At 45.5% G+C, this 13,055-nt stretch overlaps 1 long non-coding RNA gene across 1 annotated transcript in view; it reads left to right on the top strand.

Moving 5' to 3' along the window:
* The window catches only part of LOC137359670 (uncharacterized), an 82,954-nt gene extending 70,546 nt beyond the window's left edge, over positions 1–12,408 (top strand). The window contains exon 3 of the long non-coding RNA XR_010971556.1: positions 12,264–12,408. This is a non-coding gene — a long non-coding RNA (uncharacterized lncRNA). The remainder of the gene's footprint in view (positions 1–12,263) is intronic.
* Positions 12,409–13,055: the final 647 nt, after the last annotated feature.

Raw genomic sequence — 13,055 nt, 5'->3', positions numbered from 1 at the left:
GTCTTTGGGCTTACTTGCCTTATTCGAGGGGTATGGGGTCACTTTTCCGTAGGATACAAAATCCTGGTATCTCTCAGGGAGTTTGTTAAATTTTCCAGCACTCTGAGTGGTGGTCATACTGGATCTTACTGCCACAGTTAAGGTCACAGCCTGGTATTCTGTGTTTCCCATCAGGGCCCCTTTTCCTGCACTGGTCTGGTGTATCCTGATTAATCCTCCAGCTTTTCACTGTAATGTCCAGCAGTCAGCTCAGAGGTGATGGGCCTTATTACAATGGAAACTCACAGGCTTTGGCGACACTCCTGTTCTCAGCACCGTCTGCTCTGGCTGAAGGAGGAGCACCTGTGTTTACAACTCTCCCTTCTTGCTCAGGGCTATTTTATTTTCTTCATTCATGGGATGTGGACGTCGCTGGATCGTCCAGCATTTATTACCCATCCCTAATTGCCCTTGAGAAGGTGGTGGGGAGCTGCCTTCTTGAACTGCTGCAGTCCATTTGGGGTAGGTACACCCACAGTGCTGTTAGGAAGGGAGTTCCAGGATTTGGACCAAGCGACAGTGAAGGAACGGCGATATAGTTCCAAGTCAGGATGGTGTGTGACTTGGCGGGGAACTTGCAGGTGGTGGTGTTCCCATGTATTTGCTGCCCTTGTCCTTCTAGTTGGTAGAGGTCGTGGGTTGGAAGTTGCTGTCGAAGGAGCCTTGGTGAGTTGTTGTGGTGCATCTTGTGGATGGTACACACTGCTGCCACTGTGCGTCGGTGGTGGAGGGAGTGAATGTGTGTAGATTGGGTGCCAATCAAGTACGCTGCTTTTTCCTGGATGGTGTCGAGCTTCTTGAGTGTTGTTGGACCTACATACATCAAGGCAAGTGAAGAATATTCCATCACACTCCTGACATGCGCCTTGTAAATTGTGGACAGGCTTTGTGGAGTCAGGAGGTGAGTTACTCGCCTCTGGATTCCTAGCCTCTGACCTGCTCTTGTTATTTATATGGCTACTCCAATTCATTTTCTGGTCAATGGTAGCCCCTAGGATGTTGATAGTGGGGGATTCAGCGATGGCAATTCCGTTGAATGTCAAGGGGAGATGGCTAGATTCTCTCTTGATGGAGATGATCATTGCCTGGCACTTGTGTGGCACGAATGTTACTTGCCACTTACCAGCCCAAGCCTGGATATTTTCCAGGTCTTGCTGCATTTCTACACAGAATGCTTCAGTATCTGAGGAGTCACGAATGGTGCTGAATATTGTGCAATCATCAGCACACATACCCACTTCTGACCATATGATTGAAGGAAGGTCATTGATGAAGCAGCTGAAGATGGTTGGGCCCAGGACACTACCCTGAGGAACTCCTGCAGTGATGTCCTGGAGCTCGGATGATTGACCTCCAACAACCACAACCATTTTCATTTGTTTAAGGTATGACTCCAGCCAGTGGATGGTTTTTCCCCCTGATTCCCATTGACTTCAGGTCTCCTTGACGCCCTACTCGGTCAAATGCTGCCTTGATATCAACGGCAGTCACTCTCACCTCACCTCTTGAGTTCAGCTCTTTTGTCCATGATTGATCCAAGGCTGTAATGAGGTCAGGAAATGAGTGGCCCTGGCAGAACCCAAACTGAGCATCACTGAGCAGGTTATTGCGAAGCAAGTGCCGCTTCATGGCACTGTTGATGACACCGTCCATCACTTTACTGATAATTGAGAGTAGGCTAATGGGGCGGAAGTTGGCCGGTTTGGACTTGTCCTGCTTTTTGTGTACAGGACTTACCTGGGTAATTTTCCACATTGCAGGGTAGATGCCAATGTTGTGACTGCGCGGGAACAGCTTGGCTCGGGGCACTGCAAGTTCTGAAGCACAGGTCTTCAGTACTATTGCGGGAATATTATCAGGGCCCATAGCTTTTGCAGTATCCAGTGCCTTCAATCGTTTCTTGATATCACGTGGAATGAATCGAATTGGCTGAAGTCTGGCATCTGTGATGCTGGGGATTTCAGGAGGAGGCCGAGATGGATCATCAACTCGGCACTTCTGGCTGAAGATTGTTGCAAATGCTTCAGCCTTTTTTTTTGCACTGATGTGCTGGGCTCCCCCATCATTGAGGATGGGGATATTTGTGGAGCTGCCTCCTCCAGTTAGTTGTTTAATTGTCCACCACCATTCACAGCTGGATGTGGCAAGACTGCAGAGCTTAGATCTGATCCGTTGGTTATGGGATCGCTGAGCTCTGTCTATCACATGCTGCTTATGCAGTTTGGCACGCAGATACTCTTGTGTTGTGGCTTCACCAGGTTGACACCTGGTTTTGAGGTATGCCTGGTGCTGCTCCTGGCATGCCCTCCTACACTCTTCATTGAATTCCCATGTGCTTTAATTTTGCACGCTAACTTCTTACGTGGGAACTTATCAAAATCCTTCTGAAAGTCAAAATACATCACATCCACTCGTTCTCTCATATCTATTCTATGAAATTACATCCTCAAAAAATTCCAGTAGATTTGCCAAGCATGATTTCCCTTTCGTAAATCCATGTTGACTGTGTCCGATCCTGTCATTGTTCTGCGTGTGCTCTGTTATTACATCTTTTATAATGTTCTCTCGCATTTTCCCCACTACTTATGTCAGGCTTACCGGTCAATAATTCCCTGTTGTGTCTCTACCACCGTTTTTAAAAAGTGGTGTTACATTAGCTAACCTGCAATCCATTGTAACTCTTCCAGAGTCTATAGAAATTTGAAGACTGGCCAGCAATGCATCTACTATTTCTAGAGTCTCTTCCTTAAATACTTTGGGATGTAGATTATCAGGCCCTGGGGATTTATCAGCCTTCAATCCCATCAATTTACCCAACACCTTTTCCCTACTAATACTGATTTCATACCGTCCCTCCTTCTTACTGGACCCTATGTTCCCCAACATTACTGGGAGGTAATTTGTGTCCTCCTTTGTGAAGACAGAACCAAAGTATGTATTTAATTGGTCTACCATTTCTTTGTTCCCCATTACTTCCAAACAGAATTCGATGAAGTGTCATTTAACAGGCTTGTCAATAAAGATAAAGCCCATGGAATAAAAGGGACAAAGTTGTCTACATGACCAGAAGCAGAGAGAGGGGGTGAAAGGTTGTTTTTAGACTGGAGGAAGTTTCCCCAGGGGTCGTTACTGGGTCTGCTACTTTTCATGATTTATATTAAACACTTGGACTTGAGTGTAAATGGAACAATTTCAAACTTTACACTTGGCACAAAATTTGGAAGTGTACTGCGCAATGAGGATGATCGTAACAGACATCAAGTGGATGTAGATAGGTTGGTGGAATGGACGGACACGTGGCAGATAAACTTTAACAGAAGCGCAAATTGATACATTTACATTGGACGGAGAGGAGAGGCAATGAAAAATAAAGGGTGTAATTTTAATGGGGGTGCAGCAACAGAGTGGATGCATGTGAATAGTTCAATGACAGGACATATAGATGAGCTTGTTAAAATGACATGCTGTGTGACTGTTTCAAAGACAAACTATCCTTCCTTATCCTTCACAAACTTACTGCAGTCTGTGACAATGTTCATAACACCATCTTCCTCCCACACCTCTCCATTGTCGTCCAGCTGGAAGGAAATGCTGTTACCTTTTTATTATTTCATGGGATGAAGCATCGCTGGCTAAACCAACATTCATTGCCCATCACTAATTGCCTTTGAAAAGGTGGTATTAAGCTGCCTCCTTGATCCGCTGCAGTCCATCTGGTGCCGGTACACCCACAGTACTATTTAGGAAGGGAGTTCCAGGATTTTGACCCAGTGACAGTAAAGGAACAGCGATATCGTTCCAATTCAGGATGGTATATGACTTGGAGGGGAACTTGCAGGTGGTGGTGTTCCCATGCATCGCTGCCATTGTCCTTCTAAGTTGTAGAGGTCGTGGGTTTGGAAGGTGCTGTCTAAGAAACCTTGGTGCGTTGCTACAGTGCATCTTGTAGATGGTACACACTGCTGCTCCTGTGCTGGTGGTGAGGGAGTGCATGACACCCCAATCACAACAAACAAGCGGGCGGTTTTGTCCTGAATGGTGTTGACCTTCTGGAGTGTTGTTGGTGCTGCACTCATCCAGGCAAGTGGACAGTATTCCATAACACTCCTGACTTGTGCCTTGCAAATGGTGGAGAGGCTTTGGGGAGTCAGGAGGTGAGTTACTCTCCGCAGCATTCCAAGCCTTTGACCTGCTCTTGTCGCTGCAATTCCGCTTCCGTTCAATGGTAACCCCTAGGATGCTGATAGTGGGAGATTCAGCGATGGTAATGCCGTTTAATGTCAAGGGGAGATGGTTAGATTCTCTCTTATTGGAAATGATTGTGTCCTGGCACTTGTGTGTCATGAATGTTACTTGCCACTTTTCAGTTCAAGCCTGAATGTTGTCCAGGTCTTGCTGCATATGTCTGTCTTCAGTATCTGAGCAGTTGTGAATAGTGATCATCATTGTACAGTCATCAGTGAACTTTCCCACTTCTGACCTTATGATTGAAGAAGGTCATTGATGAAGCAGCTGAAGATGTTTGGGCCTAGGACACTACCCTGAGGAACTCCTGCAGTGATGTCCTGGAACTGAGATGATTGACCTCCAACAACCACAACCATCTTCCTTTATGCTAGGTTAGGAATGACTCCCAAGCAGTTGATTTCTCCCATTGACTTCTGCTTAGCTACGTTCCATTCATAGCTAAAATAACAGAAAATGCTGTAAATACTCAACTTGACTGGCAGCATCTGTGGAAAGAGAAGCAAAGTTAACGTTTCATGTTGATAACATTTCATCAGAACAGGCAATGATTAGAAATGTAATCGGTGTTGAAAAAGTGAAAGGTGGGGAAGAGCAACAAAAGGGAAGATCTGTGATAGGCCGAGGATGGGGAGACTAAATGACAAAGAACAAGGCAAAGGGAGTGGTAACATTTGTTGTAAGGGACAAAGCATTTGTCCAGGGAGGGTGTTAATGGCTGAATAATGAACTGCTCTGTCCGAAAGCAAAAGTATGAAAAACAAGTTTAAGACCAGGTGCCGGTGTGAAATTGTTGAACTCAGTGCTGATCCAGAGGCTCTAAAGTGTGCAATTGGAAGATGAGGTTCTGTTCCTCAAGCTTGTCTTGAGCTTCACTGGAACACTGCAGAATGTGGAGAGCAGAAATGTCAGTGTGGGAGCAGGGCAGTGAATTAAAATGGCAAGTGACCAGAAGTTCAGTGACATGCTTGTGGACTGAGTGGACAGGTTCCACAAAGCGTCATCCAATCTGTATTTGGTCTCCACAATTATCTTTATTATTATTTGTTCATGGGATGTGCGCATCACTGACGAGGACAGCATTTATTGGCGATCCTTAATGGAAAGGAGACCGCATTGTGAGCAGCGAATACAGTATACTAAATTGAAAGAAGTACAAGTTAATATGCTGATTCACCTGAAAGGAGTGTTTGAGGTCTTGGATAGTGAGGCTAGAGGAGGGAAAAGGGCAGGTATGACACCTTCTGTGATTGCATGGGAAGGTGCTGTGGGAAGGGAACAAGGTGTTGGGGGTGAGGGAGGAGTGGTCCAGGGTGTCACGGAGGGAACAATCTCTTCGGAATGATGACTTGGGAGGGTGGGGGGAAGGAGTGCTTGGCAGTGGCATCACACTGGAGGTGGCAGAAATGGTGGAAAGTGATACTTTGGATATGGGGGCTGATGGGGTGGAAAGTGAAGACAAGATGAACCCTTTCACAGGTCTGGGAGGGAGGGGAAGGGATGAGGGTAGAAGTGCGGGAAATGAGCCGGACCCGGCTGAGGGCCCTGTCAACCACAGTAGGGGGGATCCTCAGTGGAGGAAAAAGGAAGACATAACCGAAATGCTGTTCTGGAAGGTTGCATCATCAGAGCAGATGCGATGGAGATGAAGAATTTGGGAGAATGGAATGGAGTCCTTACAGTAGGCAGGGTGTGAAGAAATGTAGTCGAGGTAGCTGTGAGAGTCGGTGGGCTTATAATGGATATGATTGGGCAGCCTATCCCAAGAGATGGAGACTGAAGAGTCAAGGAAGGGAAGTGTTGGAGATAGACAACAAGAAGGTGAGTGAAGGGTGAAATTTGGAAGCAATGTTGATAAAGTTTTCCAGTTCGAGATGGGAGCAGGAAACAGCACCGATACAGTTATCAATGCACCAGAAAAAAGAGCTCAGGGAGGGTACCTGAGTCGGACTGGAACAAGGAATGTCCAACATATGCGATAACAAGGGCATAGTTAAGACCCATGCGGGTACCCATAGCAATACCATTTACTTGAAGTTAAGCTGTGAAGAGAGACTGGGCAGGCTAGGGTTGTTTTCCTTAGAGCAGAGAAGGCTGAGGGGAGACCTGATTGAGGTATACAAAATTATAGGGTAGATGGGAAGAAACTTTTTTCCCCTTAGCGGAGGTGTCAATGACCAGGGGACAGAGATTTAAGGTAAAGACAGGAGTTTTAGAGGCGATTTGAGGACAAATGTTGCCAGTTGAAATCTGGAACCCACTGCCTGAAGGGGTGGCAGAGGCAGGAACGCTCACAAGAAGTATTTAGACGAGCACTTGAAACGCCACAGCATCCAAAGCTACGGCCAAATGTTGGAAAATGGCATTAGAATAGTGAGGTGCTTGATGGCCAGCATTGACACAATGGGCCGAAGGACCTATTTCTGTGTTTTATAACTCTCTGACTCAATGAACTAAGTGGAGTTCAAGGAGAAGTTGTTCAATGTGAGAACAGGATCAGCCAGGCGAAGGAGGGTGGTGGTGGATGGGGACTGGCTCGGCCTCTGTTCAAGGAAGAAGCAGAGAGCCCTCAATCATTCCTGGCATGGGATGGAGGTGTAGAGAGAGTGGACGTCCATAGTGAAGAGGAGGTGGTTAGTGCCAAGAAGATGGAAATTGTCAAAATGACGAAGGGCGTCCAAAGCGTCACATATGTAGGAGGGAAGAGACTGGACAAGGGGAGAAAAAATCGAGTCAAGATAGGAAGAAATAAGTTCAGTGCGATAGGAACAATCTGAAACAATGGCTTGACCAGGGTAGTCCTCTTTGTGAATTTTCTGAATGAGGTAGAAGTGGCCTGTCCGGGGTTCTGTGAATAAGGTTGGAAGCTGTAGAGGGAAGATGCCTGGAGGAGATGAGGTCAATGACAGTGTCCTGCAGACAGCGGCGTGATGCTTTGTGGTGGGGTCATGGTCCAGGGGAAAGTAGGAAGAAGTGTCTGAGAGTTGGCACTGAGCCTTTGCGAGGCAGAGGTCAGTACGCCAGACAACAGCAGCACCACCCTTGTCTGCAGGTTTGATCACAATGTCGGGATTAGACAGTAAGGGGAGCAGAGAAATTGAATGGCATATGTCTTGCCGACAGTTCTCAATGAAAAGATCAAGACTGAGTAAGAGGCCAGAAGGAGGGGTGCAGGTGGAGGGAGAATACCGGAGGTGCCTGAGTAGGTCCACTGGTCAGGGAAAGGATCCCTGTCCGAACAATTGAGCAAGAGGCGATGGTGACAGAAAAGAGCTCCACGTCATGCTGAGCGTGAAATGAATTGAGGTTGGAGTATTCGGGGTTCAAACAGTTGTTTGCTATGTACAGATCATTCCGCAATAGAGAGGGGAAGGTGTCACTGTTTAAAAATAAGGAGCCGCCCATTTAAGACAGAGATGAGGAGAAATTCTTTCCTCTCAGAGTGTCGAGTCTTTGAAATTATCTTCCTCAAAAGGCAGAGTCTTTGAATATTTTTAATGCAGAGTTGGATAGATTCCTGATAAGCAAGAGGGAAAAAGGTTATTGGGAGTAGGTGGAAATGTGGAGTAATCAGTTCAGCCAGCAACTTATTGAATGGTGCAGCAGGCTCGAAGGTCCGAGTGGCCAACTCCTACTCCTAATTCATATGTTTGTACGTAAATATATGCTGTTATTGTTTTGATGGCTTTGGAACAGCACTGTATACTTCCCCCAGCCAGAAAAACAATATATGTTCTGTGCCTTAGCCAATTGGAGATTTAAACAACCACTGCCACTTTGATCCATTGGTTTCAGTTTTCCTAAGAAGTATATTAAATGACACTTGGTCAAACACCTTTTGAAAGTTATATACATAACACCAGCTGTGCCACCCTCATCAGTCCCCTCTAATACTATATCAAATACATCCTTCAGGTTTGTTAGGTACAATTTGCCTTTAACCTGTTCATGGTAGCTGACATTTATAAATGAGAGATGGTGCAGGAGGGAGGGGTTCAGATTTTTGGGACGTTGGAACCGGTTCTGGGGGAGGTGGGACTATTACAAATTGGACGGTCTACACCTGGGCCGGACTGGAACCAATGTCCTTGGGGTTGCTTTTGCTAACGCTGTTGGGGAGGGTTTAAACTAATGTGGCAGGGGGATGGAAACCAAATGAGGAGGTCAGTGGACAGTAAGGAGGTAGTAACTAAAGCCTGTAAGGAACTAGATAATGAAGTCAGCGTGACTAAGGGAAAGAGTAGACAGGGAGCAGATGATGAACGCAATGGGAGTGGTGGTCTGAGGTGCATTTGTTTTAATGCAAGAAGTGTAGTAGGTAAGGCAGATGAACTTAGGGCTTGGATTAGTACCTGGGAGTATGATGTTATTGCTATTACTGAGACTTGGTTGAGGGAAGGGCATGATTGGCAACTAAATATCCCAGGATATCGATGCTTCAGGCGGAATAGAGAGGGAGATAAAAGGGGTGGAGGAGTTGCATTACTGGTCAAAGAGGAGATCACAGCTGTGCTGAAGGAGGGCACTATGGAGGACTCGAGCAGTGAGGCAATATGGGCAGAACTCAGAAATAGGAAGGGTGTGGTAACAATGTTGGGGCTTTACTACAGGCCTCCCAACAGCGAGCGTGAGATAGAGGTACAAATATGTAAACAGATTATGGAAAGATGTAGGAGCAACAGGGTGGTGGTAGGATATTTTAATTTTCCCAACATTGACTGGGATTCACTAGTGTTAGAGGTCTAGATGGAGCAGAATATGTAAGGAGCATCCAGGAGGGTTTTCTAGAGCAGTATGTAAATAGTCCAACTCTGGAAGGGGCCATACTGGACCTGGTGTTGGGGAATGAGCCCGGCCAGGTGGTTGAAGTTTCAGTAGGGGACTACTTTGGGAATAGTGATCACAATTCCGTAAGTTTTAGAATACTCATGGACAAAGACAAGAGTGGTCCTAAAGGAAGAGTGCTAAATTGGGGGAAGGCCAACTATACCAAAATTCGGCAGGAGCTGGGGAATGTAGATTGGGAGCAGCTGTTTGAAGGTAAATCCACATTTGATATGTGGGAGGCTTCTAAAGAGAGGTTGATTAGCGTGCAGGAGAGACATGTTCCTGTGAAAATGAGGGATAGAAATGGCAAGATTAGGGAACCATGGATGACAGGTGAAATTGTGAATCTAGCTAAGAGGAAAAAGGAAGCATACATAAGGTCTAGGCGGCTGAAGAAAGACAAAGATTTGGAAGAATATCGGGAATGTAGGTCCAATCTGAAACGAGGAATTAAGAGGGCTAAAAGGGGTCATGAAATATCGTTAGCAAACAAGGTTAAGGAAAATCCCAAAGCCTTTTATTCATAAATAAGGAGCAAGAAGGTAATGAGAGAAAGGATCGGCCCACTCAAGGACAAAGGAGGAAAGTTATGCGTGGAGTCAGAGAAAATGAGTGAGATTCTGAACGAGTACTTTGCATCAGTATTCACCGAGGAGAGGGACATGACGGATGTTGAGGTTAGGGACAGATGTTTGATTACTCTAGGTCAAGTCGGCATAAGGACGGAGGAAGTGTTGGGTACTCTAAAGGGCATTAAGGTGGACAAGTGCCCAGGTCCGGATGGGATCTATCCCAGATTACTGAGGGAAGCGAGAGAGGAAATAGCTGGGGCCTTAACAGATATCTTTGCAGCATCCTTAAACACGGGTGAGGTCCCGGAGGACTGGAGAAGTGCTGATGTTGTCCCCTTGTTTAAGAAGGGTAGCAGGGATAATCCAGGTAATTATAGACCGGTGAGCCTGACGTCAGTGGTAGGGAAGCTGCTGGGGAAGATACTGATGGATAGGATCTATTCCCATTTGGAAGAAAATGGGATTATCAGTGATTGGCAACATGGTTTTGTGCAGGGAAAGTCATGTCTTACCAACTTAATAGAATTCTTTGAGGAAGTGACAAAGTTGATTGATGAGGGAAGGGCTGTAGATGTCATATACATGGACTTCAGTAAGGCGTTTGATAAGGTTCCCCATGGTAGGCAGATGTAGAAAGTGAAGTCGCATGGGGATCCAGGGTGTACTAGCTAGATGGATAAAGAACTGGCTGGGCAACAGGAGACAGAGAGTAGCAGTGGAGGGGAGTTTCTCAAAATGGAGACGTGTGACCAGTGGTTTTCCACAGGGATCCGTGCTGGGACCACTGTTTGTGATATACATAAATGATTTGGAGGAAAGTATAGGTGGTCTGATTAGCAAGTTTGCAGACGACACTAAGATTGGTGGAGGAGCAGATAGTGAAGGGGACTGTCAGAGAATACAGCAGAATATAGATAGATTGGAGAGTTGGGCAGAGAAATTGCAGATGGAGTTCAATCCGGGCAAATGCGAGGTGATGCATTTTGGAAGATCCAATTCAAGAGTGAACAAGACAGTAAATGGAAAAGTCCTGGGGAAAGTTGATGTACAGAGAGATTTGGGTGTTCAGGTCCATTGTTCCCTGAAGGTGGCAACGCAGGTAAATAGAGTGGTCAAGAAGGCATACGGCATGCTTTCCTTCATCGGACAGGGTATTGAGTACAAGAGTTGGCAGGTCATGTTACATTTGGTTCGGCCACATTTGGAATGCTGCGTGCAGTTCTGGTCGCCACATTACCTAAAGGATGTGGATGCTTTGGAGAGGGTGCGGAGGAGGTTCACCAGGATGTTGGCTGGTATGGAGGGCGCTAGCTATGAAGAGAGGTTGAGCAGATTAGGATTATTTTCATTAGAAAGACGGAAGTTGAGGGGGACCTGATTGAGGTGTACAAAATCATGAGAGGTATAGACAGGTTGGATAGCAAGAAGCTTTTTCCCAGAGTGGGGGATTCAATTACTAGGGGACACGAGTTCAAAGTGAGAGGGGAAAAGTTATGGGGGGATATGCTTGGAAAGTTCTTTACGCAGAGGGTGGTGGGTGCCTGGAACGCGTTGCCTGTGGAGGTGGGAGACGCGGGCTCAATAGCATCTTTTAAGATGTATCTGGACAGATACATGAATGGGCAGGAAGCAAAGAGATACAGACCCTTAGAAAATAGGCGACAGGTTTAGATAGAGGATCTGGATCGGGGCAGGCTTGGAGGGCTGAATGGCCTGTTCCTGTGCTGTAATTTTTTTCTTCTTCTTCTTCTTCTAAACCATTGTGTTTAAAAACAGCGGTTATCTCTGACAGGTTGATGGTTGTAATTTCCCCACCAGGGATACTCGTCTGACAGGTCAGTAAATACAGGGTTTATTCCAGCTCTACTTTTTAAAATGGGGTGTGACATTTACAACTCTCCAGTCCTCTGCCACGGATTGGAAGATTCTGGCGAGTCCCTCTGCTATTTTCATTATTTCGGTACAAAAGTGGTGGATTGAAAGGCTTTCATTGAACCTGTTTGTTCAGTGACTGTTGGAGAAATTTTCTGAGCTTTGCTAATTATTACATAACATTGTAGAAGCAGAAAAGCAGGACACAGCTTGTAGCTAATCTAACCACAACCAACGGTCATAAATTGTAGACAGAGCAGCTAACCACAATCAGACGTTACGGTCAGATATGGTGTCTGGAGTGGGCATTGAATTAAGGAACTAGCTTGTTATTGTTGAAACTGATGTTTCGCTGACCTCGGACCCTGCATGGTGCACCGTTACGTAGGCAGTCTTGTGGGTGCTTATCTAATTGTGAAACTGTTAGCTCTGCCTTTTTTATACTATATAAGTCCACGGCGATCTGTAGCTCTTTGGGAGTAGCACTGAACCGCATTTAGGTAAGGTGTTATCCCCCATGATATCATGCAATAAAGTGTTTGATTCTCAACGTCTGAGTCCGGAGAATTTGTTCAACAATAGGGCACAATCTGGATTTTCTCCAACAGTGACTGTAATTAATGTCAGTCTCAATGGACTCTAATTGTGACACTGGAGCATTTCCTTTTTCTATTAATAAGAGATTCCTTTCAATGTGTTATCTTATAGTGTCAGCCAGAGCATCGTCTCCGGCACTAACAGGGATCACCGGCTCCAGCGAGAGTGAAAGGATAGATCAGAATCTGAGAACAATAGATTGGAATGTTACAACAATGGATCAGAATCTGAGAACAATAGATCGGAATGTTACAACAATGGGTCAGAATCTGAGAACAATAGATCGGAATGTTACAACAATGGATCAGAATCTGAGAACAATAGATTGGAATGTTACAACAATGGATCAGAATCTGAGAACAATAGATCGGAATGTTACAACAATGGACAGGAGTTTATCCTATTGGTTTGATTATCTTACTGCGGATTATTCTTGGATGACATTAGTGGATCGGATCTATTATGCACTGAGGATGACTCAATACATTTATTATCCCATACTCGCTATTGTTGGTGTCCCTGGTAAGTCTCTCTATCAAGCTATTAATCCTATAAACGATAATTAACTGTTTTGCTGTTCTGAACATTGGCCACCTCCAAAAGATTGTCCTGCCTGTGAGCCCATTTACTGTACATTGTCAAGAGGAGGTAAACAGTCTACAAAGGGATATAAATAGGTTCAGTAAGATTGCAAAACTTTGGCAGATGGAGTATCATGTGGTAAGATGTGGACTTGTCCACTTTGGCAGGAAGAATAGAAAAGCAGGATGCTATTTAAATGTAGAGAGATTGCACAACTCGGTGGTACAGCGGGATCTGGGTGTCCTGGTACATGAATCAGAAAGAGTCAGTATACAGGGACAGCAAGTGACTAGGAAGGCAAATGGAATGTTAGTGTTTATT

Source organism: Heterodontus francisci, unplaced genomic scaffold (assembly GCF_036365525.1).
Source record: "Heterodontus francisci isolate sHetFra1 unplaced genomic scaffold, sHetFra1.hap1 HAP1_SCAFFOLD_692, whole genome shotgun sequence".
Lineage (NCBI taxonomy): Eukaryota > Metazoa > Chordata > Chondrichthyes > Heterodontiformes > Heterodontidae > Heterodontus > Heterodontus francisci.
Note: the sequence above shows the minus strand (reverse complement) of the source record. Positions and strands in the feature narration are given on the sequence as shown.